Source organism: Microcaecilia unicolor, chromosome 1, assembly GCF_901765095.1.
Source record: "Microcaecilia unicolor chromosome 1, aMicUni1.1, whole genome shotgun sequence".
NCBI classification, from domain to species: domain Eukaryota; kingdom Metazoa; phylum Chordata; class Amphibia; order Gymnophiona; family Siphonopidae; genus Microcaecilia; species Microcaecilia unicolor.
In genome coordinates, this window is record NC_044031.1 from 469,749,517 (window position 1) to 469,774,984 (window position 25,468).

At 51.8% G+C, this 25,468-nt stretch overlaps 1 protein-coding gene across 4 annotated transcripts in view; it reads right to left on the reverse strand.

Annotated features, from left to right (window-relative positions):
- OSBPL1A (oxysterol binding protein like 1A) overlaps positions 1-25,468 on the reverse strand; it is a 548,756-nt gene that overhangs the window by 353,650 nt on the left and 169,638 nt on the right. The gene's annotated exons all lie outside the window — the stretch shown is intronic.

Here is a 25,468-nt window from a genome sequence, read left to right on the forward strand (position 1 = left end):
GGAAAGTTTACTAGCAAAGGCCTTTGCTAGTCCTCGCGCGCCCATGCGCACCGCGCATGCGCGGCCGTCTTCCCGCCCGAAACCGGCTCGAGCCGGCCAGTCCAGTATGTAGCAAGACAATACACTTCAAGGGAAGACACAACTCCAAAGGGGAGGCGGGCGGGTTTGTGAGAACAATCAGCCTGCTGTCCTCGGAGAATACCTTCTACAGGTATGTAGCATTCGCTTTCTCCGAGGACAAGCAGGCTGCTTGTTCCCACTGATGGGGTATCCCTAGCCCCCAGGCTCACTCAAAACAACAACCATGGTCAATTGGGCCTCGCAACGGCGAGGACATAAATGAGATTGACCTAAAAAATTTACCAACTAACTGAGAGTGCAGCCTGGAACAGAACAAACAGGGCCCTCGGGGGGTGGAGTTGGATCCTAAAGCCCAAACAGGTTCTGAAGAACTGACTGCCCGAACCGACTATCGCGTCGGGTGTCCTGCTGCAGGCAGTAATGAGATGTGAATGTGTGGACAGATGACCACGTCGCAGCTTTGCAAATTTCTTCAATGGAGGCTGACTTCAAGTGGGCTACCGACGCAGCCATGGCTCTAACATTATGAGCCGTGACATGACCCTCAAGAGCCAGCCCCGCCTGGGCGTAAGTGAAGGAAATGCAATCTGCTAGCCAATTGGATATGGTGCGTTTCCCTACAGCCACTCCCCTCCTATTGGGATCAAAAGAAACAAACAATTGGGCGGACTGTCTGTGGGGCTGTGTCCGCTCCAGGTAGAAGGCCAATGCTCTCTTGCAGTCCAATGTGTGCAGCTGACGTTCAGCAGGGCAGGAATGAGGACGGGGAAAGAATGTTGGCAAGACAATTGACTGGTTTAGATGGAACTCCGACACGACCTTTGGCAAGAACTTAGGGTGAGTGCGGAGGACTACTCTGTTATGATGAAATTTGGTGTAAGGGGCCTGGGCTACCAGGGCCTGAAGCTCACTGACTCTACGAGCTGAAGTAACTGCCACCAAGAAAATGACCTTCCAAGTCAAGTACTTCAGATGGCAGGAATTCAGTGGCTCGAAAGGAGGTTTCATCAGCTGGGTGAGAACGACATTGAGATCCCATGACACTGTAGGAGGCTTGACAGGGGGCTTTGACAAAAGCAAGCCTCTCATGAAGCGAACAACTAAAGGCTGTCCTGAGATTGGCTTACCTTCCACATGGTAATGGTAAGCACTGATTGCACTAAGGTGAACCCTTACAGAGTTGGTCTTGAGACCAGACTCAGACAAGTGCAGAAGGTATTCAAGCAGGGTCTGTGTAGGACAAGAGCGAGGATCTAGGGCCTTGCTGTCACACCAGACGGCAAACCTCCTCCATAGAAAGAAGTAACTCCTCTTAGTGGAATCTTTCCTGGAAGCAAGATGCGGGAGACACCCTCTGACAGACCCAAAGAGGCAAAGTCTACGCCCTCAACATCCAGGCCGTAAGAGCCAGCGACTGGAGGCTGGGATGCAGAAGTGCCCCTTCGTCCTGTGTGATGAGAGTCGGAAAACACTCCAATCTCCACGGTTCTTCGGAGGACAACTCCAGAAGAAGAGGGAACCAGATCTGACGCGGCCAAAAAGGAGCAATCAGAATCATGGTGCCTCGGTCTTGCTTGAGTTTCAACAAAGTCTTCCCCACCAGAGGTATGGGAGGATAAGCATACAGCAGACCCTCCCCCCAGTCCAGGAGGAAGGCATCCGATGCCAGTCTGCCGTGGGCCTGAAGCCTGGAACAGAACTGAGGGACTTTGTGGTTCACTCGAGATGCGAAGAGATCTACCAAGGGGGTGTCCCACACCTGGAAGATCTGTCGTACCACACGGGAATTGAGCGACCACTCGTGAGGTTGCATAATCCTGCTCAACCTGTCGGCCAGACTGTTGTTTACGCCTGCCAGATATGTGGCTTGGAGCACCATGCCGTGACGGCGAGCCCAGAGCCACATGCTGACGGCTTCCTGACACAGGGGGCGAGATCCGGTGCCCCCCTGCTTGTTGACATAGTACATGGCAACCTGGTTGTCTGTCTGAATTTGGATAATTTGGTGGGACAGCCGATCTCTGAAAGCCTTCAGCGCGTTCCAGATCGCTCGTAACTCCAGAAGATTGATCTGCAGATCGCGTTCCTGGAGGGACCAGCTTCCTTGGGTGTGAAGCCCATCGACATGAGCTCCCCATCCCAGGAGGGACGCATCCGTGGTCAGCACCTTTTGTGGCTGAGGAATTTGGAAGGGACGTCCCAGAGTCAAATTGGAGCAAATCGTCCACCAATATAGGGATTTGAGAAAACTCGTGGACAGGTGGATCACGTCCTCTAGACCCCCAGCGGCCTGATACCACTGGGAGGCTAGGGTCCATTGAGCAGTTCTCATGTGAAGGCGGGCCATGGGAGTCACATGAACTGTGGAGGCCATGTGGCCCAGCAATCTCAACATCTGCCGAGCTGTGATCTGCTGGGACGCTCGCACCCGCGAGACGAGGGCAACAAGTTGTTGGCCCTCGTCTCTGGGAGATAGGCGCGAGCCGTCCGAGAATCCAGCAGAGCTCCTATGAATTCGAGTCTCTGCATTGGGAGAAGATGGGACTTTGGATAATTTATCACAAACCCCAGTAGCTCCAGTAGGCGAATAGTCATCTGCATGGACTGCAGGGCTCCTGCCTCGGATGTGTTCTTCACCAGCCAATCGTCGAGATATGGGAACACATGCACCCCCAGCCTGCGAAATGCCGCTGCTACCACAGCTAGGCACTTTGTGAACACCCTGGGCGCAGAGGCGAGCCCAAAGGGTAGCACACAGTACTGGAAGTGGCGTGTGCCCAGCTGAAATCGCAGATATTGTCTGTGAGCTGGCAGTATCGGGATGTGAGTGTAGGCCTCCTTCAAGTCCAGAGAGCATAGCCAATCGTTTTGCTGAATCATGGGGAGGAGGGTGCCCAGGGAAAGCATCCTGAACTTTTATTTTACGAGATATTTGTTCAGGGCCCTTAGGTCTAGGATGGGACGCATCCCCCCTGTTTTCTTTTCCACAAGGAAGTACCTGGAATAGAATCCCAGCCCTTCCTGCCCGGATGGCACGGGCTCGACCGCATTGGCGCTGAGAAGGGCGGAGAGTTCCTCTGCAAGTACCTGCTTGTGCTGGAAGCTGTAAGACTGAGCTCCCGGTGGACAATTTGGAGGTTTTGAGGCCAAATTGAGGGTGTATCCTTGCCGGACTATTTGCAGAACCCACTGATCGGAGGTTATGAGAGGCCACCTTTGGTGAAAAGCTTTCAACCTCCCCCCGACCGGCAGGTCTCCCGGCACTGACACTGGGATGTCGGCTATGCTCTGCTGGAGCCAGTCAAAAGCTCGCCCCTTGCTTTTGCTGGGGAGCCGCGGGGCCTTGCTGAGGCGCACGCTGCTGACGAGAGCGAGCGCGCTGGGGCTTAGCCTGGGCCGCAGGCTGTCGGGAAGGAGGATTGTACCTACGCTTACTAGAAGCATAGGGACCAGTCTTCCTTCCCCCGAAAAATCTTCTACCTGTAGAGGTAGATGCTGAAGGCTGCCAGCGGGAGAACTTGTCGAATGCGGTGTCCCGCTGGTGGAGAGACTCTACCACCTGCTCAACTTTTTCCCCAAAAATGTTGTCCGCACGGCAAGTCGAGTCCGCAATCCGCTGCTGGATTCTATTCTCCAGGTCGGCGGCACGCAGCCATGAGAGCCTGCGCATCACCACACCTTGAGCAGCGGCCCTGGACGCAACATCAAAAGTGTCATAAACTCCTCTGGCCAGGAATTTTCTGCACGCCTTCAGCTGCCTGACCACCTCCTGAAAAGGCTTGGCTTGCTCAGGGGGAAGAGCATCAACCAAGCCCGCCAACTGCCGCACATTGTTCCGCATGTGTATGCTCGTGTAGAGCTGGTAAGACTGGATCTTGGCCACGAGCATAGAAGAATGGTAGGCCTTCCTCCCAAAGGAGTCTAAGGTTCTAGGGTCTTTGCCCGGGGGCGCCGAAGCATGCTCCCTAGAACTCTTAGCTTTCTTTAGGGCCAAATCCACAACTCCAGAGTCATGAGGCAACTGAGTGCGCATCAGCTCTGGGTCCCCATGGATCCGGTACTGGGACTCGATCTTCTTGGGAATGTGGGGATTACTTAATGGCCTGGTCCAGTTCGCAAGCAATGTCTTTTTCAGGACATGGTGCAAGGGAACAGTGGACGCTTCCTTAGGTGGAGAAGGATAGTCCAGGAGCTCAAACATTTCAGCCCTGGGCTCGTCCTCCACAACCCCCGGGAAGGGGATGGCCGTAGACATCTCCCGGACAAAGGAAGCGAAAGACAGACTCTCAGGAGGAGAAAGCTGCCTTTCAGGAGAGGGAGTGGGATCAGAAGGAAGACCCTCAGACTCCTCGTCAGAGAAATATCTGGGGTCTTCTTCGTCCTCCCACGAGGCCGCACCCTCGGTGTCAGACACAAGTTCATGGACCTGTGTCTGCAACCTCGCCCGGCTCGACTCCGTGGAGCCACGTCCACGATGGGGGCGTCGAGAGGTAGACTCCCTCGCCCGCATCGGCGAAGCTCCCTCCGCCGACGTAGTCGGGGAGCCTTCCTGGGAGGTGGCCGCGGTCGGCACCGCACGCGGTACCGACGTCGGGGACCTCAACCTGGGCGATGGACCAGCCGGCGCCACGCTCGACGGTACCGGAGGCGCAAGCACCGCCGGTACCGGAGGGGTAGGGCGCAACAGCTCTCCCAGAATCTCTGGGAGAACGGCCCGGAGGCTCTCGTTCAGAATGGCTGCAGAAAAAGGCCGAGAGGTCGATGCAGGCGTCGACGTCAGAACCTGTTCCGGGCGAGGAGGCTGTTCCGGGCTGTCCAGAGTGGAGCGCATCGACACCTCCTGAACAGAGGGTGAGCGGTCCTCTCGGTGCCGATGCCTGCTGGGTGCCGAATCCCTCGGCGACCCAGAGCTCTCGGTGCCGACACGGGGAGGAGACCTGTGTCGATGCTTCTTCGACTTCTACCGAAGCATGTCACCGGAGCTCCCCGGCACCGACGAGGAGGACGTAGAATCCATCCGTCGCTTCCTCGGGGCCGAGACCGAAGAGGGTCGATCCCGGGGGGGCTGTACCGCAGGAGCCCTCAGGGTAGGAGGAGACCCACCTGAAGGCTCACCGCCACCAGCAGGGGAATGGACAGCCCTCACCTGCACTCCTGACGATGCACCTCCGTCCGACGACATCAGCAGACGAAGTCTCGGTACCACCGACGTCGATACAGTCGCCCGATGCCTCGGCGCCGATGCAGAGGTCCGATGCCTCGATGCAGTCGATGGAGCGGCAGCCAAGGAAGATGGTCCGGACGCTGACGACGTCGATGCACTCGATGCCTCCGGTGCCGATGTCAACAAAGAGCCCGAGAAAAAAACGTTCCACTGGGCTAATCTCGCTACCTGAGTCCGCCTTTGTAACAGGGAACACAGACTGCAGTTCTGAGGGCGGTGCTGGGCCCCTAGACACTGAAGACACGCAGAGTGCCTATCAGTGAGCGAGATTACCCGGGCGCACTGGGTGCACTTCTTGAAGCCGCTGGAAGGCTTCGATGTCATGGGCGGAAAAATCACGCCGGCGAAATCAAAGGCCGAAATGGCGAAAATTGAAGCACCAAAATTTAAAGGGAGAAAAATCTCGACCGAGGCCAAACTAGGCCTACCCCGACAACAAAAGAAAACTTACGGGGCAAAAGTTGTGAAAAATTACAGGAAGGGCAGAAAACCCGAAAGGGTCTTCCGGAACACTTCCGGAGCGCTTCCCGAACTTTTTTAAAGAAAACAAGGAAAAAACACGTCGAAAAGGACGCGCGAGGTCGACTCTCTGGGGCACGAACGGCGTAACACGACCGTACCGAGCGCGGACGAAAGAAGACTGGCCGGCTCGAGCCGGTTTCGGGCGGGAAGACGGCCGCGCATGCGCGGTGCGCATGGGCGCGCGAGGACTAGCAAAGGCCTTTGCTAGTAAACTTTCCGATGGAGTGGGCTGCCGAGGACGTCAACCCATCAGTGAGAACAAGCAGCCTGCTTGTCCTCGGAGAATAGCATTTAGGTGGCATATATGAATGTATACACTCGTATTTGTTGGCATTCTAATGATCTATGCATGTCCATGGTGCCTAAATGTAGGCACCCATGTTATAGAATTACCCCATCTGTACACAGAACCCTGCTAGATCCAGTTAAGAATGAGCTTTTCAGGGCTCAATTAGGTGGTGTGCATTTAGCCCCTATGCCATTTTTCATATTGCTGTTTCAGCCTCTCTGCGCTTCCAGCTCAAATCAAATCCAACCACTGTTGTGATAGGATGCCATGAGCTTTTGTTTGCAACTACCTGGGATTTTCCCCCTATTTGTACATACCCCATCCAACTCAGGCTACAACAATAGTCCTTGGTCAGAGGCAATACACTGTATCGCCCTCCATAACCAAGCTAACAAAGACCTTGAGTCTGGCCACTAGGTGTCACCACCGGTCAACAGGTAGACACATGCCTAGCTCCTGGTAGCCCGAGCTGGCCTTTCAAGTAACCTATGATTCAACTAGCTCTTTAAAAAATGTTTGCATCTGTGCCATCTGTGAATGGGACATCTAATGTGTGGAGTGGAGAAGTGGCCTAGTGGTTAGAGCACCGGTCTTGCAATCCAGAGGTGGCTGGTTCAAATCCCACTGCTGCTCCTTGTGATCTTGGGCAAGTCACTTAACCCTCCATTGCCTCAGGTACAAACTTAGTTTGTGGGTCCTCCTCAAACAGAGAAATATTCCATGAACCTGAATGTAACTCACCTTGAGCTACTACTGAAAAAGGTGTGAGCAAAATCTAAATAAATAAATAAATAATGCTAACACATCAGAAGATCTTGAAGTGTTATCTGTCCATCTCTGATTCATGGATCACTCTCAGAAACCCAATATACATTGATGACTACTCATAATGGTCATCATTAACGATTAATATCAAAATTATGTTCTCTCACTCCAAAATATATATTAAAGGCATTCCAGGTGTGTTGCAAACAATCCAGAGTACCCTCAACTGAGATAGGAAAAAAGGTTAGGAAGCTTCAATAGACATTCTGAAAAGTATTATTCCATATACAAAAAAAATATCTTCCTGCATGCCTGCTGAAAAAACAGAAATGGCACTTTTTTAGCACTGGTTAGTGCCACTTAAGGAATTATGTTGTATTAACACACAGTACTTGCTAATATATTATGCTCAATTCATATAGCGAATGCTACATACCTGTAGAAGGTATTCTCCGAGGACAGCAGGCTGATTGTTCTCACTGATGGGTGACATCCACGGCAGCCCCTCCAATCGGAACACTTTCTAGCAAAGTCCTTTGCTAGTCCTCGCGCGCCGATGCGCACCGCGCATGCGCGGCCGTCATCCCGCCCGAACCGGCTCGTGCCGGCCAGTCTCATATGTAGCAAGACAAAGAGAAGGGAAGATACAACTCCAAAGGGGAGGTGGGCGGGTTTGTGAGAACAATCAGCCTGCTGTCCTCGGAGAATACCTTCTACAGGTATGTAGCATTCGCTTTCTCCGAGGACAAGCAGGCTGCTTGTTCTCACTGATGGGGTATCCCTAGCCCCCAGGCTCACTCAAAACAACAACCATGGTCAATTGGGCCTCGCAACGGCGAGGACATAACTGAGATTGACCTAAAAAATTTACCAACTAACTGAGAGTGCAGCCTGGAACAGAACAAACATGGGCCTAGGGAGGTGGAGTTGGATTCTAAACCCCGAACAGATTCTGAAGCACTGACTGCCCGAACCGACTGTCGCGTCGGGTATCCTGCTGCAGGCAGTAATGAGATGTGAATGTGTGGACAGATGACCACGTCACAGCTTTGCAAATCTCCTCAATAGTGGCTGACTTCAAGTGGGCTACCGACGCTGCCATGGCTCTAACATTATGAGCCGTGACATGACCCTCAAGAGCCAGCCCAGCCTGGGCGTAAGTGAAGGAAATGCAATCTGCTAGCCAATTGGATATGGTGCGTTTTCCCACAGCCACTCTCCTCCTGTTGGGATCAAAAGAAACAAACAATTGGGCGGACTGTCTGTTGGGCTGTGTCCGCTCCAGATAGAAGGCCAATGCTCTCTTGCAGTCCAATGTGTGCAGCTGACGTTCAGCAGGGCAGGAATGAGGACGGGAAAGAATGTTGGCAAGACAATTGACTGGTTCAGATGGAACTCCCACACAACCTTTGGCAAGAACTTAGGGTGAGTGCGGAGGACTACTCTGTTATGATGAAATTTTGTGTAAGGGGCCTGGGCTACCAGGGCCTGAAGCTCACTGACTCTATGAGCTGAAGTAACAGCCACCAAGAAAATGACATTCCAGGTCAAGTACTTCAGATGGCAGGAGTTCAGTGGCTCAAAAGGAGGTTTCATCAGCTGGGTGAGAACGACATTGAGATCCCATGACACTGTAGGAGGCTTGACAGGGGGCTTTGACAAAAGCAAACCTCTCATGAAGCGAACAACTAAAGGCTGTCCTGAGATCGGCTTACCTTCCACACTGTAATGGTATGCACTGATTGCACTAAGGTGAACCCTTACAGAGTTGGTCTTGAGACCGGACTCAGACAAGTGCAGAAGGTATTCAAGCAGGGTCTGTGTAGGACAAGAGCGAGGATCTAGGGCCTTGCTGTCACACCAGACGGCAAACCTCCTCCATAGAAAGAAGTAACTCCTCTTAGTGGAATCTTTCCTGGAAGCAAGATGCGGGAGACACCCTCTGACAGACCCAAAGAGGCAAAGTCTACGCTCTCAACATCCAGGCCGTGAGAGCCAGGGACCGGAGGTTGGGATGCAGAAGCGCCCCTTCGTCCTGCGTGATGAGGGTCGGAAAACACTCCAATCTCCACGGTTCTTCGGAGGACAACTCCAGAAGAAGAGGGAACCAGATCTGCGCGGCCAAAAAGGAGCAATCAGAATCATGGTGCCTCGGTCTTGCTTGAGTTTCAACAAAGTCTTCCCCACCAGAGATATGGGAGGATAAGCATACAGCAGACCCTCCCCCCAGTCCAGGAGGAAGGCATCCGATGCCAGTCTGCCGTGGGCCTGAAGCCTGGAACAGAACTGAGGGACTTTGTGGTTCACTCAAGATGCGAAGAGATCTACCAAGGGGGTGCCCCACACCTGGAAGATCTGTCGCACTACACGAGAATTGAGCGACCACTCGTGAGGTTGCATAATCCTGCTCAACCTGTCAGCCAGACTGTTGTTTACGCCTGCCATATATGTGGCTTGGAGCACCATGCCGTGACAGCGAGCCCAGAGCCACATGCTGACGGCTTCCTGACACAGGGGGCGAGATCCGGTGCCCCCCTGCTTGTTGACATAATACATGGCAACCTGATTGTCTGTCTGAATTTGGATAATTTGATGGGACAGCCGATCTCTGAAAGCCTTCAGAGCGTTCCAGATCTCTCGTAACTCCAGAAGATTGATCTGCAGATCGCGTTCCTGGAGGGACCAGCTTCCTTGGGTGTGAAGCCCATCGACATGAGCTCCCCATCCCAGGAGAGACGCATCCGTGGTCAGCACTTTTTGTGGCTGAGGAATTTGGAAAGGACGTCCCAGAGTCAAATTGGACCAAATTGTCCACCAATACAGGGATTCGAGAAAACTCGTGGACAGGTGGATCACGTCTTCTAGATCCCCAGCAGCCTGAAACCACTGGGAAGCTAGGGTCCATTGAGCAGATCTCATGTGAAGGCGGGCCATGGGAGTCACATGAACTGTGGAGGCCATGTGGCCCAGCAATCTCAACATCTGCCGAGCTGTGATCTGCTGGGACGCTCGTACCGGCAAGACGAGGGACAACAAGTTGTTGGCTCTCATCTCTGGGAGATAGGCGCGAGCCATCCGAGAATCCAGCAGAGCTCCTATGAATTCGAGTTTCTGCACTGGGAGAAGATGGGACTTTGGATAATTTATCACAAACCCCAGTAGCTCCAGGAGGCGAATAGTCATCTGCATGGACTGCAGGGCTCCTGCCTCGGATGTGTTCTTTACCAGCCAATCGTCGAGATATGGGAACACGTGTACCCCCAGTCTGCGAAGTGCCACTGCTACTACAGCCAAGCACTTGGTGAACACTCTGGGTGCAGAGGCGAGCCCAAAGGGTAGCACACAGTACTGGAAGTGACGTGTGCCCAGCTGAAATCGCAAATACTGTCTGTGAGCTGGCAGTATCGGGATGTGCGTGTAGGCGTCCTTCAAGTCCAGAGAGCATAGCCAATCGTTTTCCTGAATCATGGGGAGAAGGGTGCCCAGGGAAAGCATCCTGAACTTTTCTTTGACCAGATATTTGTTCAGGGCCCTTAGGTCTAGGATGGGACGCATCCCCCCTGTTTTCTTTTCCACAAGGAAGTACCTGTAATAGAATCCCAGCCCTTCTTGCCCGGATGGCACGGGCTCGACCGCATTGGCACTGAGAAGGGCGGAGAGTTCCTCTGCAAGTACCTGCTTGTGCTGGAGCCAGTCAAAAGCTCGTCCCTTGCTTTTGCTGGGGAGCCGAGGGGCCTTGCTGAGGCGCACGCTGCTGACGAGAGCGAGCGCGCTGGGGCTTAGCCTGGGCCGCAGGCTGTCGAGAAGGAGGATTGTACCTACGCTTGCCAGAAGAGTAGGGAACAGTCTTCCTTCCCCCCGAAAAATCTTCTACCTGTAGAGGTAGAGGCTGAAGGCTGCCGGCGGGAGAACTTGTCGAATGCGGTGTCCCGCTGGTGGAGCTGCTCTACCACCTGCTCGACTTTTTCTCCAAAAATATTATCCGCACGGCAAGGTGAGTCCGCAATCCGCTGCTGGATTCTATTCTCCAGGTCGGAGGCACGCAGCCATGAGAGTCTGCGCATCACCACACCTTGAGCAGCAGCCCTGGACGCAACATCAAAGGTGTCATACACCCCTCTGGCCAGGAATTTTCTGCACGCCTTCAGCTGCCTGACCACCTCCTGAAATGGCTTGGCTTGCTCAGGGGGGAGCGTGTCCACCAAGCCCGCCAACTGCCGCACATTGTTCCGCATGTGTATGCTCGTGTAGAGCTGGTAGGACTGAATCTTGGCCACGAGCATAGAAGAATGGTAGGCCTTCCTCCCAAAGGAGTCCAAGGTTCTAGAGTCCTTGCCCGGGGGCGCCGAAGCATGTTCTCTAGAACTCTTGGCCTTCTTTAGGGCCAAATCCACAACTCCAGAGTCGTGAGGCAACTGAGTGCGCATCAGCTCTGGGTCCCCATGGATCCGGTACTGGGACTCGATCTTCTTGGGAATGTGGGGATTAGTTAATGGCTTGGTCCAGTTCGCCAGCAATGTCTTTTTGAGGACATGATGCATGGGTACTGTGGACGCTTCCTTAGGTGGAGAAGGATAGTCCAGGAGCTCAAACATTTCAGCCCTGGGCTCGTCCTTCACAACCACCGGGAAGGGGATGGCCGTAGACATCTCCCGGACAAAGGAAGCGAAAGACAGGCTCTCAGGAGGAGAAAGCTGTCTTTCAGGAGAGGGAGTGGGATCGGAAGGAAGACCCTCAGACTCCTCGTCAGAGAAATATCTGATGTCTTCTTCCTCTTCCCACGAGGCCTCACCATCGGTGTCAGATACAAGTTCACAAACCTGTGTCTGCAACAGTGCCCGGCTCGACTCCGTGGAACCACGGCAACGGTGGGAGCGTCGAGAGGTAGACTCCCTCGCCCGCACCGGCGAAGCTCCCTCCGCCGACGTAGTCGGGGAGCCTTCCTGGGAGGCGACCGCAGTCGGTACCGCAAGCGGCACCGATGTCGGAGGCCTCACCCCGGACAATGGGCCGGCCGGCGCCTCGCTCGACGGTACCGGTGGCGCAAGCACCCCCGGTACCGGAGGGGAAGGGCGCAACAGCTCTCCCAGGATCTCTGGGAGAACGGCCCGGAGGCTCTCGTGCAGAGCGGCTGTGGAAAAAGACATAGAAGCCGATGCAGGAGTCGATGTCAGAACCTGTTCCGGGCGTGGAGGCTGTTCCGGGCTGTCCAAAGGGGAGCGCATCGACACCTCTTGAACAGAGGGCGAGTGGTCCTCTCAGTGCCGATGCTTACTGGGTGCCGACTCCCTCGGCGACCCAGATCTCTCGGTGCCGACACGGGAAGGGGACCGGTGACGATGCTTCTTCGATTTTTTGGAACGAAGCACATCACAGGAGCTTCCCGGCACCGACGAGGAGGACGTAGAATCCAGCCGTCTCTTCCTCGGGGCCGAGGCCGAAGAGGGTCGGTCTCGGGGGGGCTGTACCGCAGGAGCCCTCAGGGTAGGGGGAGACGCACCCGAAGGCTCACCGCCACCAGCAGGTGAATGGACAGCCCTCACCTGCACTCCAGACGAAGCACCACCGTCCGACGACATCAGCAAACAAGGAGGTCTCGATACCACCGACACCGACGCAGCCCTCCGATGTCGCCCCGATGCAGAGGGCCGATGCCTCGATGCAATCGGGGGCGAGGATGAAGGTCCGGGCGCCGACGACGTCGAGGCAGTCGATACTCCCGATGCCGATGAAGAGCCCGAGAACAAAATGTTCCACTGGGCTAACCTCGCTACCTGAGTCCGCTTTTGTAAGAGGGAACACAGACTACAGGCCTGAGGGCGGTGCCCAGCCCCCAGACGCTGAAGACACGACGCATGCCTGTCAGTGAGCGAGATTACCCGGGCGCACTGGGTGCACTTCTTGAAGCCGCTGGAAGACTTCGATGTCATGGGCGGAAAAATCGCGCCGGCGAGATCAAAACTCGAAATGGCGAAAATGGCACCACAAAAATAGGGGGAAGAAAAACTTCGACCGAGGCCTCTATTTAGGCCTACCCCGATGACGAAAGAAAACTTACCGGGGCAAAAAACTCGAATTACGGGAAGGGAGAAAACCAAAAGGCCTCCTCCCGACACCTTTTTTCTTCTTTTTTTTTTTTTTTTAAAGAACGAGTCGAAGAACGACGCGCGAGGTCAACTTAGGGGCGCGAACGGCGAAACACGACCGTACCGAGAGCGGACAAAAGAAGACTGGCCTGCACGAGCCGGTTCGGGCGGGAAGACGGCCGCGCATGCGCGGTGCGCATCGGCGCGCGAGGACTAGCAAAGGACTTTGCTAGAAAGTGTTCCGATTGGAGGGGCTGCCGTGGACGTCACCCATCAGTGAGAACAAGCAGCCTGCTTGTCCTCGGAGAATTATAAAAATGTGTGAAAAGAATCGTTACATGCACAGCGGTATACACAAATTAGACCCTATGCTTTTACTACTGAGTGGGGGGAGGAAATACAGATATTAAGATTTTCAACACACTGTACCTGTATTCAAAACTCTCAAGCCTATATGGCAAGTCAGCTTTAAGGAACCAAATACTTTCTATGTTAAGCAAATAAAAAATTAGTCCTCAAAGGATTAAAAGGGATTTTTCTCCACATAGATTTATTAGGACGTTCAGAACCTATGTGCTGTATTTTAGTCCGCACACAGGAAAGCCCCACCTTTAGTAGGGTAACCAGCCTATTCCACATCTTAAATACTCAAAATGAGGCTCATACCCTGCATGTGACCCAGTGCATGCTCTGCAGAGGCACATAAACTTGTCACCACCATTTCTTCAAAGTATAATACCAAATACTTTAAGTACAATGAATACAAGATAGGAAAAAATGGTAGAAACTTCTACTTGTCAGCACAAGCAGACTTTGCCAATAAGCACATGAAAAATGGGCCAGTTACAGATGTGTTGAAAAGCAGTCCTGGAGGAATATGACACAGTGGACTTCTCAATTTTTATGATTTGCATGAAAATATGATTTTCAAAATTCCATTTTTGGGCTGCAAACATCCAGAATACACTCAGACTGTCATAATACTGGCAAAGATGAGGGACAGCCAGATTTTCAAGGTACATATGCTTTAGAATGCTTCCTCACTCTGATCTCACCCTTTTTGATCTGATCATTCATGAAATCATGGCTTAGAGCTCAGGACCGATGGTTTTTACATTTCCTTTGTGTATGTTTTCTTGGGTTTATGTGCCTGATGAAAATCTTCCCTAGATTGTTTTACACTGACATAGTATACAACTTTCCCTCTCTTTTGTATTTTCAAGTATCATCTGTCGCTGTGGGTAGGGTCAGATTAAGATATTGACAAACTTTGCACATACTTTGCATCTCTCGTATATATTTTTTTTTGGGGGGGGGGGGGGGGGGGGAGAGACCTGCAGATGTGCTCAGGACTCAGGTGATTAGGATTGCCAACTGGATTTCAGAAGTCGGTAGAATTTTACATTAATGCTCAGAAGGATGAGTAGTAATATCTGGACATTTTCCCGAATTTTAAACCTCTAGCTGCAGTTCCCTAGTTACAGATGAGGAGTAGATAGTCATCACATGTATTAAAAGGCTTGGGAGAAGAGCCAGGCTTTCACCCGCTTCCTAAAGTGGTGGTAATCTTGAGTTAGGTGCAGCCCATCTGGGAGAGTTCCAGAGCATGGGGACTACTCCTAAAAAGGCTCGCTGGTGGGCATTACACGTTGTGCAATTTCTTTTTGAAGAGGGTACAGATAAAGATGCACAATGAGGCCTCAAAGGTGTGTAGGCGGCTACTTGTTCTTTAAGTACTCTGTCCCATTTTAGCTGAGGACCTTGAAAATCAAAAGATTAAAGCACAGATGCACTAAAACCCCTGCAAAAAGCTCTTACCTTAGCGATCCTCATTGCTGCGAACCGATTCTGAGAATGCCGGGCATGCATGAAGAAAATCACATGCAAATGAGCTGCTCGCTGTTAGCTCATTTGAATGCGATTTCCTTTATTTGGGGGGGGGGGGGGGGGGAACCAGTTGAACAGCTGAGTATGCGCAGATCAGCCAATCGCTAAGCGCAGCTGATCTGCACATGCTCAGACAGCGAATGCTACATACCTGTAGAAGGTATTCTCCGAGGACAGCAGGCTGATTGTTCTCACTGATGGGTGACGTCCACGGCAGCCCCTCCAATCGGAAACTTCACTAGCAAAGTCCTTTGCTAGCCCGCGCGCACCGCGCATGCGCGGCCGTCTTCCCGCCCGAAACCGGCTCGAGCCGGCCAGTCCAGTATGTAGCAAGACAATACACTTCAAGGGAAGACACAACTCCAAAGGGGAGGCGGGCGGGTTGGTGAGAACAATCAGCCTGCTGTCCTCGGAGAATACCTTCTACAGGTATGTAGCATTCGCTTTCTCCGAGGACAAGCAGGCTGCTTGTTCTCACTGATGGGGTATCCCTAGCCCCCAGGCTCACTCAAAACAACAACATTGGTCAATTGGGCCTCGCAACGGCGAGGACATAACTGAGATTGACCTAAAAAATTTACCAACTAACTGAGAGTGTAGCCTGGAACAGAACAAACAGGGCCCTCGGGGGGTGGAGTTGGATCCTAAAGCCCAAACAGGTTCTGAAGAACTGACTGCCCGAACCGACTGTCGCGTCGGGTATCCTGCTGCAGGCAGTAATGAGATGTGAATGTGTGGACAGATGACCACGTCGCAGCTTTGCAAATTTCTTCAATGGAGGCTGACTTCAAGTGGGCTACCGACGCAGCCATGGCTCTAACATTATGAGCCGTGACATGACCCTCAAGAGCCAGCCCCGCCTGGGCGTAAGTGAAGGAAATGCAATCTGCTAGCCAATTGGATATGGTGCGTTTCCCTACAGCCACTCCCCTCCTATTGGGATCAAAAGAAACAAACAATTGGGCGGACTGTCTGTGGGGCTGTGTCCGCTCCAGGTAGAAGGCCAATGCTCTCTTGCAGTCCAATGTGTGCAGCTGACGTTCAGCAGGGCAGGAATGAGGACGGGGAAAAAATGTTGGCAAGACAATTGACTGGTTCAGATGGAACTCCGACACGACCTTTGGCAGAAACTTAGGGTGAGTGCGGAGGACTACTCTGTTGTGATGAAATTTGGTGTAAGGGGCCTGGGCTACCAGGGCCTGAAGCTCACTGACCCTACGACCCGAAGTAACTGCCACCAAGAAAATGACCTTCCAGGTCAAGTATTTCGGATGGCAGGAATTCAGTGGCTCGAAAGGAGGTTTCATCAGCTGGGTGAGAACGACATTGAGATCCCATGACACTGTAGGAGGCTTGACAGGGGGCTTTGACAAAAGCAAACCTCTCATGAAGCGAACAACTAAAGGCTGTCCTGAGATCGGCTTACCTTCCACTTGGTAATGGTATGCACTGATTGCACTAAGGTGAACCCTTACGGAGTTAGTCTTAAGACCAGACTCAGACAAGTGCAGAAGGTATTCAAGCAGGGTCTGTGTAGGACAAGAGCGAGGATCTAGGGCCTTGCTGTCACACCAGACGGCAAACCTCCTCCAATGAAAGAAGTAACTTCTCTTGGTGGAGTCTTTTCTGGAAGCAAGCAAGATACGGGAGACACCCTCTGGCAGACCCAAAGAGGCAAAATCTACGCCCTCAACATCCAGGCCGTGAGAGCCAGAGACTGGAGGTTGGGATGCAGAAGGGCCCCTTCGTCCTGCGTGATGAGGGTCGGAAAACACTCCAATCTCCACGGTTCTTCGGAGGATAACTCCAGAAGAAGAGGGAACCAGATCTGACGCGGCCAAAAAGGAGCGATCAGAATCATGGTGCCTCGGTCTTGCTTGAGTTTCAACAAAGTCTTCCCCACCAGAGGGATGGGAGGATAAGCATACAGCAGTCCCTCCCCCCAATCCAGGAGGAAGGCATCCGACGCCAGTCTGCCGTGGGCCTGAAGTCTGGAACAGAACTGAGGGACCTTGTGGTTTACTTGAGATGCGAAGAGATCCACCAGGGGGGTGCCCCACGCCTGGAAGATCTGTCGCACCACACTGGAATTGAGCGACCACTCGTGAGGTTGCATAATCCTGCTCAACCTGTCGGCCAGACTGTTGTTTACGCCTGCCAGATATGTGGCTTGGAGCACCATGCCTTGACGGCGAGCCCAGAGCCACATGCTGACGGCTTCCTGACACAGGGGGAGAGATCCGGTGCCCCCCTGCTTGTTGACATAGTACATGGCAACCTGATTGTCTGTCTGAATTTGGATAATTTGGTGGGACAGCCGATCTCTGAAAGCCTTCAGAGCGTTCCAGATCGCTCGCAACTCCAGAAGATTGATCTGTAGATCGCTTTCTTGGAGGGACCACCTTCCTTGGGTGTGAAGCCCATCGACATGAGCTCCCCATCCCAGGAGAGACGCATCCGTGGTCAGCACTTTTTGTGGCTGAGGAATTTGGAAGGGACGTCCCAGAGTCAAATTGGAGCAAATCGTCCACCAATACAGGGATTCGAGAAAACTCGTGGACAGGTGGATCACGTCCTCTAGTCCCCCAGCGGCCTGATACCACTGGGAGGCTAGGGTCCATTGAGCAGATCTCATGTGAAGGCGGGCCATGGGAGTCACATGAACTGTGGAGGCCATGTGGCCCAACAATCTCAACATCCGCCGAGCTGTGATCTGCTGGGACGCTCGCACCCGCGAGACGAGGGACAACAAGTTGTTGGCCCTCGCCTCTGGGAGATAGGCGCGAGCCGTCCGAGAATCCAGCAGGGCTCCGATGAATTCGAGTTTCTGCACTGGGAGAAGATGGGACTTTGGGTAATTTATCACAAACCCCAGTAGCTCCAGGAGGCGAATAGTCATCTGCATGGACTGCAGGGCTCCTGCCTCGGATGTGTTCTTCACCAGCCAATCGTCGAGATATGGGAACACGTGCACCCCCAGCCTGCGAAGCGCCGCTGCTACCACAGCTAGGCACTTTGTGAACACCCTGGGCGCGGAGGCGAGCCCAAAGGGTAGCACACAGTACTGGAAGTGGCGTGTGCCCAGCTGAAATCGCAGATACTGTCTGTGAGCTGGCAGTATCGGGATGTGTGTGTAGGCATCCTTCAAGTTTAGAGAGCATAGCCAATCGTTTTGCTGAATCATGGGGAGAAGGGTGCCCAGGGAAAGCATCCTGAACTTTTCTTTTACGAGATATTTGTTCAGGGCCCTTAGGTCTAGGATGGGACGCATCCCCCCTGTTTTCTTTTCCACAAGGAAGTACCTGGAATAGAATCCCAGCCCTTCTTGCCCGGATGGCACGGGCTCGACCGCATTGGCGCTGAGAAGGGCGGAGAGTTCCTCTGCAAGTACCTGCTTGTGCTGGAAGCTGTAGGACTGAGCTCCCGGAGGACAATTTGGAGGTTTTGAGGCCAAATTGAGGGTGTATCCTTGCCGGACTATTTGGAGAACCCACTGATCGGAGGTTATGAGAGGCCACCTTTGGTGAAAAGCTTTCAACCTCCCTCCGACAGGCAGGTCGCCCGGCACTGACACTTGGATGTCGGCTATGCTCTGCTGGAGCCAGTCAAAAGCTCGCCCCTTGCTTTTGCTGGGGAGCCGCGGGGCCTTGCTGAGTCGCACGCTGCTGACGAGAGCGAGCGCGCTGGGGCTTAGCCTGGGCCGCAGGCTGTCGGGAAGGAGGATTGTACCTACGCTTGCCAGAAGTATAGGGAACAGTCTTCCTTCCCCCGAAAAATCGTCTACCTGTAGAGGTAGAGGCTGAAGGCTGCCGGCGGGCGAACTTGTCGAATGCGGTGTCCCGCTGGTGGAGAGACTCTACCACCTGTTCGACTTTTTCGCCAAAAATGTTATCCGCACGGCAAGGCGAGTCCGCAATCCGCTGCTGGATTCTATTCTCCAGGTCGGCGGCACGCAGCCATGAGAGCCTGCGCATCACCACACCTTGAGCAGCGGCCCTGGACGCAACATCAAAAGTGTCATAAACTCCTCTGGCCAGGAATTTTCTGCACGCCTTCAGCTGCCTGACCACCTCCTGAAAAGGCTTGGCTTGCTCAGGGGGAAGAGCATCAACCAAGCCCGCCAACTGCCGCACATTGTTCCGCATGTGTATGCTCGTGTAGAGCTGGTAGGACTGGATCTTGGACACGAGCATAGAGGAATGGTAGGCCTTCCTCCCAAAGGAGTCTAAGGTTCTAGCGTCCTTGCCCGGGGGCGCCGAAGCATGTTCCCTAGAACTCTTAGCCTTCTTTAGGGCCAAATCCACAACTCCAGAGTCATGAGGCAACTGAGTGAGCATCAGCTCTGGGTCCCCATGGATCCGGTACTGGGACTCGATCTTCTTGGGAATGTGGGGATTACTTAATGGCTTGGTCCAGTTCGCAAGCAATGTCTTCTTCAGGACATGGTGCAAGGGAACAGTGGACGCTTCCTTAGGTGGAGAAGGATAGTCCAGGAGCTCAAACATTTCAGCCCTGGGCTCGTCCTCCACAACCACCGGGAAGGGGATGGCCGTAGACATCTCCCGGACAAAGGAAGCGAAAGACAGACTCTCGGGAGGAGAAAGCTGTCTCTCAGGAGAGGAGTGGGATCAGACGGAAGACCCTCAGACTCCTCGTCAGAGAAATATCTGGGATCTTCCTCTTCCTCCCACGAGGCCTCACCCTCGGTGTCAGACACGAGTTCCCGGACCTGTGTCTGCAACCTCGCCCTGCTCGACTCCGTGGAACCCCGTCCACGATGGGGGCGTCGAGAGGTAGACTCCCTTGCCCGCATCGGCGAAGCTCCCTCCGCCGACGTGGTCGGGGAGCCTTCCTGGGAGGTGGCCGCGGTCGGCACCGCACGCGGTACCGACGTCGGGGACCTCAACCTGGGCGATGGGCCAGCCGGCGCCACGCTCGACGGTACCGGAGGCGCAAGCACCGCCGGTACCGGAGGGGTAGGGCGCAACAGCTCTCCCAGAATCTCTGGGAGAACGGCCCGGAGGCTCTCGTTTAGAGTGGCTGCAGAGAAAGGCTGAGAGGTCGATGCAGGCGTCGACGTCAGTACCTGTTCCGGGCGTGGAGGCTGTTCCGGGCTGTCCAGAGCGGAGCGCATCGACACCTCTTGAACAGAGGGTGAGCGGTCCTCTCGGTGCCGATGCCTGCTGGGTGCCGAATCCCTCGGCGACCCAGAGCTCTCGGTGCCGACACGGGGAGGAGACCGGTGTCGATGCTTCTTCGATTTCTTCCGAAGCATGTCACCGGAGCTCCCCGGCACCGACTAGGAGGACGTCGAATCCATCCGTCGCTTCCTCGGGGCCGAGACTGAAGAAGGTCGATCTCGGGGGGGCTGTACCGCAGGAGCCCTCAGGGTAGGCGGAGACCCACCCGAGGGCTCACCGCCACCAGCAGGGGAATGGACAGCCCTCACCTGCACTCCACCCGATGCACCACCGTCCGACGACATCAGCAGACGAGATCCTGGTACCACCGACGTCGATGCAGCTATCCGATGTCTCGGCGCCGATGCAGAGGCCCGATGCCTCGATGCACTCGATGCAGGGGCGGCCGAGGAAGATGGTCTGGACGCTGACGACGTCGATGCACTCGAAGATCCCGGTGCCGATGCCGACGAAGAGCCCGAGAACAACACGTTCCACTGGGCTAGTCTCGCTACCTGAGTCCGCCTTTGAAGCAGGGAACACAGACTGCAGTTCTGAGGGCGGTGCTCGGCCCCCAGACACTGAAGACACGACGAGTGTCGATCAGTGAGCGAGATAACCCGGGCGCACTGGGTGCACTTCTTGAAGCCGCTGGAAGGCTTCGATGTCATGGGCGGAAAAATCACGCCGGCGAAATCAAAAGCCGAAATGGCGAAATTTGAAGCACCAAAATTTAGAGGGAGAAAATCTCGACCGAGGCCAAAAAGAGGCCTACCCCGACGACGAAAGAAAACTTACCGGGGCAAAAAGCTGGAAGTACGGGGAGGATTTACACGAAACCCGGCGGGGGGTTTCCGGAGCACTTCCCGACTAAGAGAAACTTTCCCGAAGGAAAAAAACACGCTCAAAATAAATTGGACGCGCGAGGTCGACTTTCCGGGGCTCGACACGGCGAAAACACGACCGTACCGAGTGCGGACAAAAGAAGACTGGCCGGCTCGAGCCGGTTTCGGGCGGGAAGACGGCCGCGCATGCGCGGTGCGCGCGGGCGCGCGAGGGCTAGCAAAGGACTTTGCTAGTGAAGTTTCCGATTGGAGGGGCTGCCGTGGACGTCACCCATCAGTGAGAACAAGCAGCCTGCTTGTCCTCGGAGAATGGCTTTTATACACGCACAGTAGCTGTGTGTATGAAAGCCATGTAAAACTTTTTTTTCTTGTAAACTTTTATTGAAAACTGCCAAGCACCACACAGCATTGGGGAACTGTTGTTATGCAAACAGACAAGGCAGGAAATCACTCCTCCAGTTGCTATGAGAAGTTCCTGCTGCCTGCCAAGCACAGTGAGTTTAGCTGACACCTGAGAAGCTAAACACACTAGGACTGGCTACATGTTCAATAACCTGAGCATTCAACGTGGATTTAATTAAGGTAGAAACGCCTCTTTTCTTGTGTATGGCAGGAGAATAAAAATGATGAGTGAAAACTGGAATATTAAATTTGGTACAGTCTGCAGGTGATATATGCGTTTCCTGTTAAAAAAATATCAGGTTGTAAAGATATTATTTAATTATTAATTTTCTTTCATATGACGGTTTAAACCAATAATATTTAAGTAACATACAAATCAGCCATTGTAGAGCCCTGAAATTTTAAGGCAAGGCGATACATTAAAAAGTATTACAGACGTGGAGAAAAAATATTGTTTTAATCTCATCAGTAGTATTTGCATAACAGACTCCTCCAAAATTCCAGCAAAATGAGCCACTGCAACAGGCAGGGCTCGTACTGGTAAAACAACAATTGGAAGAGATATATATCATGGGTGTATTTGGACTTGAGTCCGAGAGAATGCTATGAAGGCAGCACACTTCTCCCAGGTGGCCAGAACATTTATAGAGGATAAAATATCCCTCTCCCTTTTATGAAAAAGTAAAAGAACTGATGTCCTTTAAAAATCTGACTCAAACAATACTATAAGAGTGTTTAAAACAGCCAGCCATCATCATAAAAGGTGCTGATACACCAAAGGCTCTGAAATACAAAAAGATGAAAATCTATGGAAGGAGACAAACCTTCGGATGCAGTTTTAAATAGATGTCACTGTGTTTTAATTGAGCCCAGGAAAATTTTTAAGCTCAATGGGATCCTGATAGATGCAAGTGTGATTATTGTATATTACCCTCATTCAAACCAGGTAGAACAGTATTTCCCAAGTCCGGTCCTGGAGTACCCCTTGCCAGTCAGGTTTTCAGGATATCCATAATGAATACGCATGAAAGATATTTGCATATAATCGAGGCAATGTATGCAAATCAAGTCTATGCATATTCATTGTGGATATCCTGAAAACTTGACTGGCAAGGGGTACTCCAGGACTGGACTTTACTGGAGGTAGAGAATACTGAATTTAGCTCCAATATCCTTTAGAGTTTGTCGAAGTTGTAAAAATTCCCCTTTGTTCACTGCAGTAGTTTTGGCCAGATCTGGAACTACCAGAAACTGTCTGCCTTGATATAAAAGTTGATTTTTTTTTTTTTAAAGGCTGTTAAAGTTGAAGGAGCATGTTGAAATTGTAGCAGTTTAGCCATTATTGGTCTTGGGTGTTTTGCAAAGGAGACAGGCCTCGGATAGGACACGATGGGCCCTTTCAAGTTCCAACAACGTGGAAAGTTTGAAATCCAGCAGTTTAGGAGGCAGTTCAGTTAAACAAATAAATGATGGGGTCTGAGAGATTGAGACCTTGTGATTGACATGTCTTAAGAGGCCTGACAATAAAAACCAAAATGAAAACTAAATTACTGAGGGAGCTGAGGACACTTCCAGCAGGACAAGCGTGCCTCTAAAAGAGCCTTCTGTACTGCACCTGATCAAACCAGGAAAGCTAAGCTTGTGAAGAGAGCAGATTTGTGCAAGTTAATCAAAGCTAGTTAATCAAAGCCAACATAATTAAACTAGAAAGGGAAAGTTAACCATGTAATTTTGATTGATCAGCCTGGACATTAACTGGTCTGCACACAAGCGAGCTCTTAGCTAATGAAAAGCAATAATTGTGACTGCTGAAGTGGATATATTAGAAAGATGCTTGAGAAATGTAAAAGATCTTATGGAAGTTTAAAACCAGTTTTCAAACGCTAACATCCCTCGCTGACCACATTCCAAAGATTAATTAAGACAAGTACCTTCCCATTATCTTCCAAATACCTTTCCCTGACCAAAAGCAACCCCTCCCACTGGGCCGACTTGGTAGCAATCAAAGACGATCACTGAAATCAGGAGAAACTGGTCTTTGTATTGGCAAATCTATGAACACTGGCAACCTTTGATCACTTGAACATTTTAAGCATAAGAATGATTAAAAACTGAAATCAGCACTAAGTGACGGCTGTAGAATTGATCAGAAACTTGGAAGCAGGATATCGGAGCGAGAAGAACCCCCCCCCCCCCCCAACCTGAGCTCTCTGTTTGCATGTATGACACCTCCCTACTAATTACCTTGAAGGTACTCTGAGTTTGGAATCTTCCAACCTGAGTGCTCAGTGTGCTCAGTGTTGTATGTGAGACACTTCCCTGCTAACTACCTTAAAAGTGCTCTAAAGGTCCCCCCTCCCCTCTGCCTCCAGCCAAAGCCAGAAATAGGAGCCTGAAGATTCTATGGGCAAGAAGGGTGGGAAGCAATTAGTTGCTATGAGACAGACCTTGACTCAGAGCTACTCTCCCCCTCCCATCTCCTCTGCTCATTAGCTTATCACTGAAACTGGATCCAATACTGATCTCAACAGCTGAAAGGCAAGCTGAAATAACACACAAGACCAGAACACCAGATTCCATACCAAAGAACAAAGTCCTACCACGCATCCAATCATCAGAACACGGTCTTAGTAGCCCACAGTGAATACCCTCAAACTACTCCTAATAACCTACTCTAACACTGATCCACTTAACACTAACCACCCTGCTTGCAGAAAGTAACATTACACCCATATTACGCAATCAAAGATTGATCAGATACACCACAACTCATCAAACTGACAACAACTTAAACAAAGGAAGAACACCAACATGCAGACAACCACAACAGAAGGGAAAGAAGGGCCCTAACAAACTCACCTTAACAAAAAAATGACAACTAATAAAAGTCCACACAACACCAAACAATCCTAGTGGGCTACATCAACGCCAGATCCGTTGTAAACAAAACAGCAATACTAACAGAATGGATCATGTCAGAAAACCTTGACCTACTTTTCATCAATGAAACCTGGATCCATGACCAAAAAGACCCCATAATCCTAGACCTGTGCCCTCCAGGATAGAAAATCACACACTGGACCAGAAAAGAGAGGCGGAGGCATAGCACTAATCTATCGATCCAACTTTATCACTGAAACCACTGCCAAGTTAACACCTCAACTTGAAATTGCCTCAATCAGAATCCACAACAAAACCCTACGCGATCATGTGAATTGTGTCTTGTTTTACAGACCTCCAGGTAATTGGAACGAAGGCCAGACCAACTTCATGGACTTCATTTCAAACACATGTGTAACCAACTCCAATATACTAGTATTAGGAGACATCAACCTTCACCTAGAAGACTCAAATTCTATCCACGCACGAGAATGTAAGGAATTCTTCCAATTATGGGATCTCAAATGGCCACAAAAGCAAGCAACCCACGTCAAAGGGCACACACTCGATCTCATCTCACACAAACTATCATCAGGCCAAAACTTAACAACAACAGATATTAAATTAACAGAAACACCCTGGACCGACCACTAGAAACTAAACTTATCCCTACACTGGCGGAAGAAAGGTTTACACCAAATACAAGAACACACATCCTACAGCACAAGAGGTCAAGTAGATACGAAAACATTCATGCAATTGATATACAATAATGAATGGACAGCACAAACGGACTCCATGTACTACCTCTTAGAATGGGATAAAAGATGAAGAAGCATACTAGATAAAATAGCACCCTTTCAAACAAGAATCTCATGTAAGCATAACTCAATACCAACGATGAACTGAAAAAGCTAAAAACACAATCCAGGAAACTCGAACTAGCATGGGAAAAAACAAAAGATGAACCTAAACTCATGGAAACAAATACAAAGAAAATACAAATATGCAATAAGACAGACCAAAAGACCATACTATAAAACTAAAATAGGGCCAGATTACAAAGACACGAAGAAATTATACCAACTCGTGAACAAACTCCTAGACACCAACTTGATCACTACAACAAATACAGGCATCCCCATCTGCAGATAAACTTGCCAAGTATTTCAATGAAAAAATTGTAAACCTAAGTAACACACTACCTCAGGACAACACTGACATCGAAAACTTCCTTAATGAGTTGTACACCAACCATTGGAGAATACCCGGCTGACCGAACCTGGTCAAACTTCGCCCTCCTTACC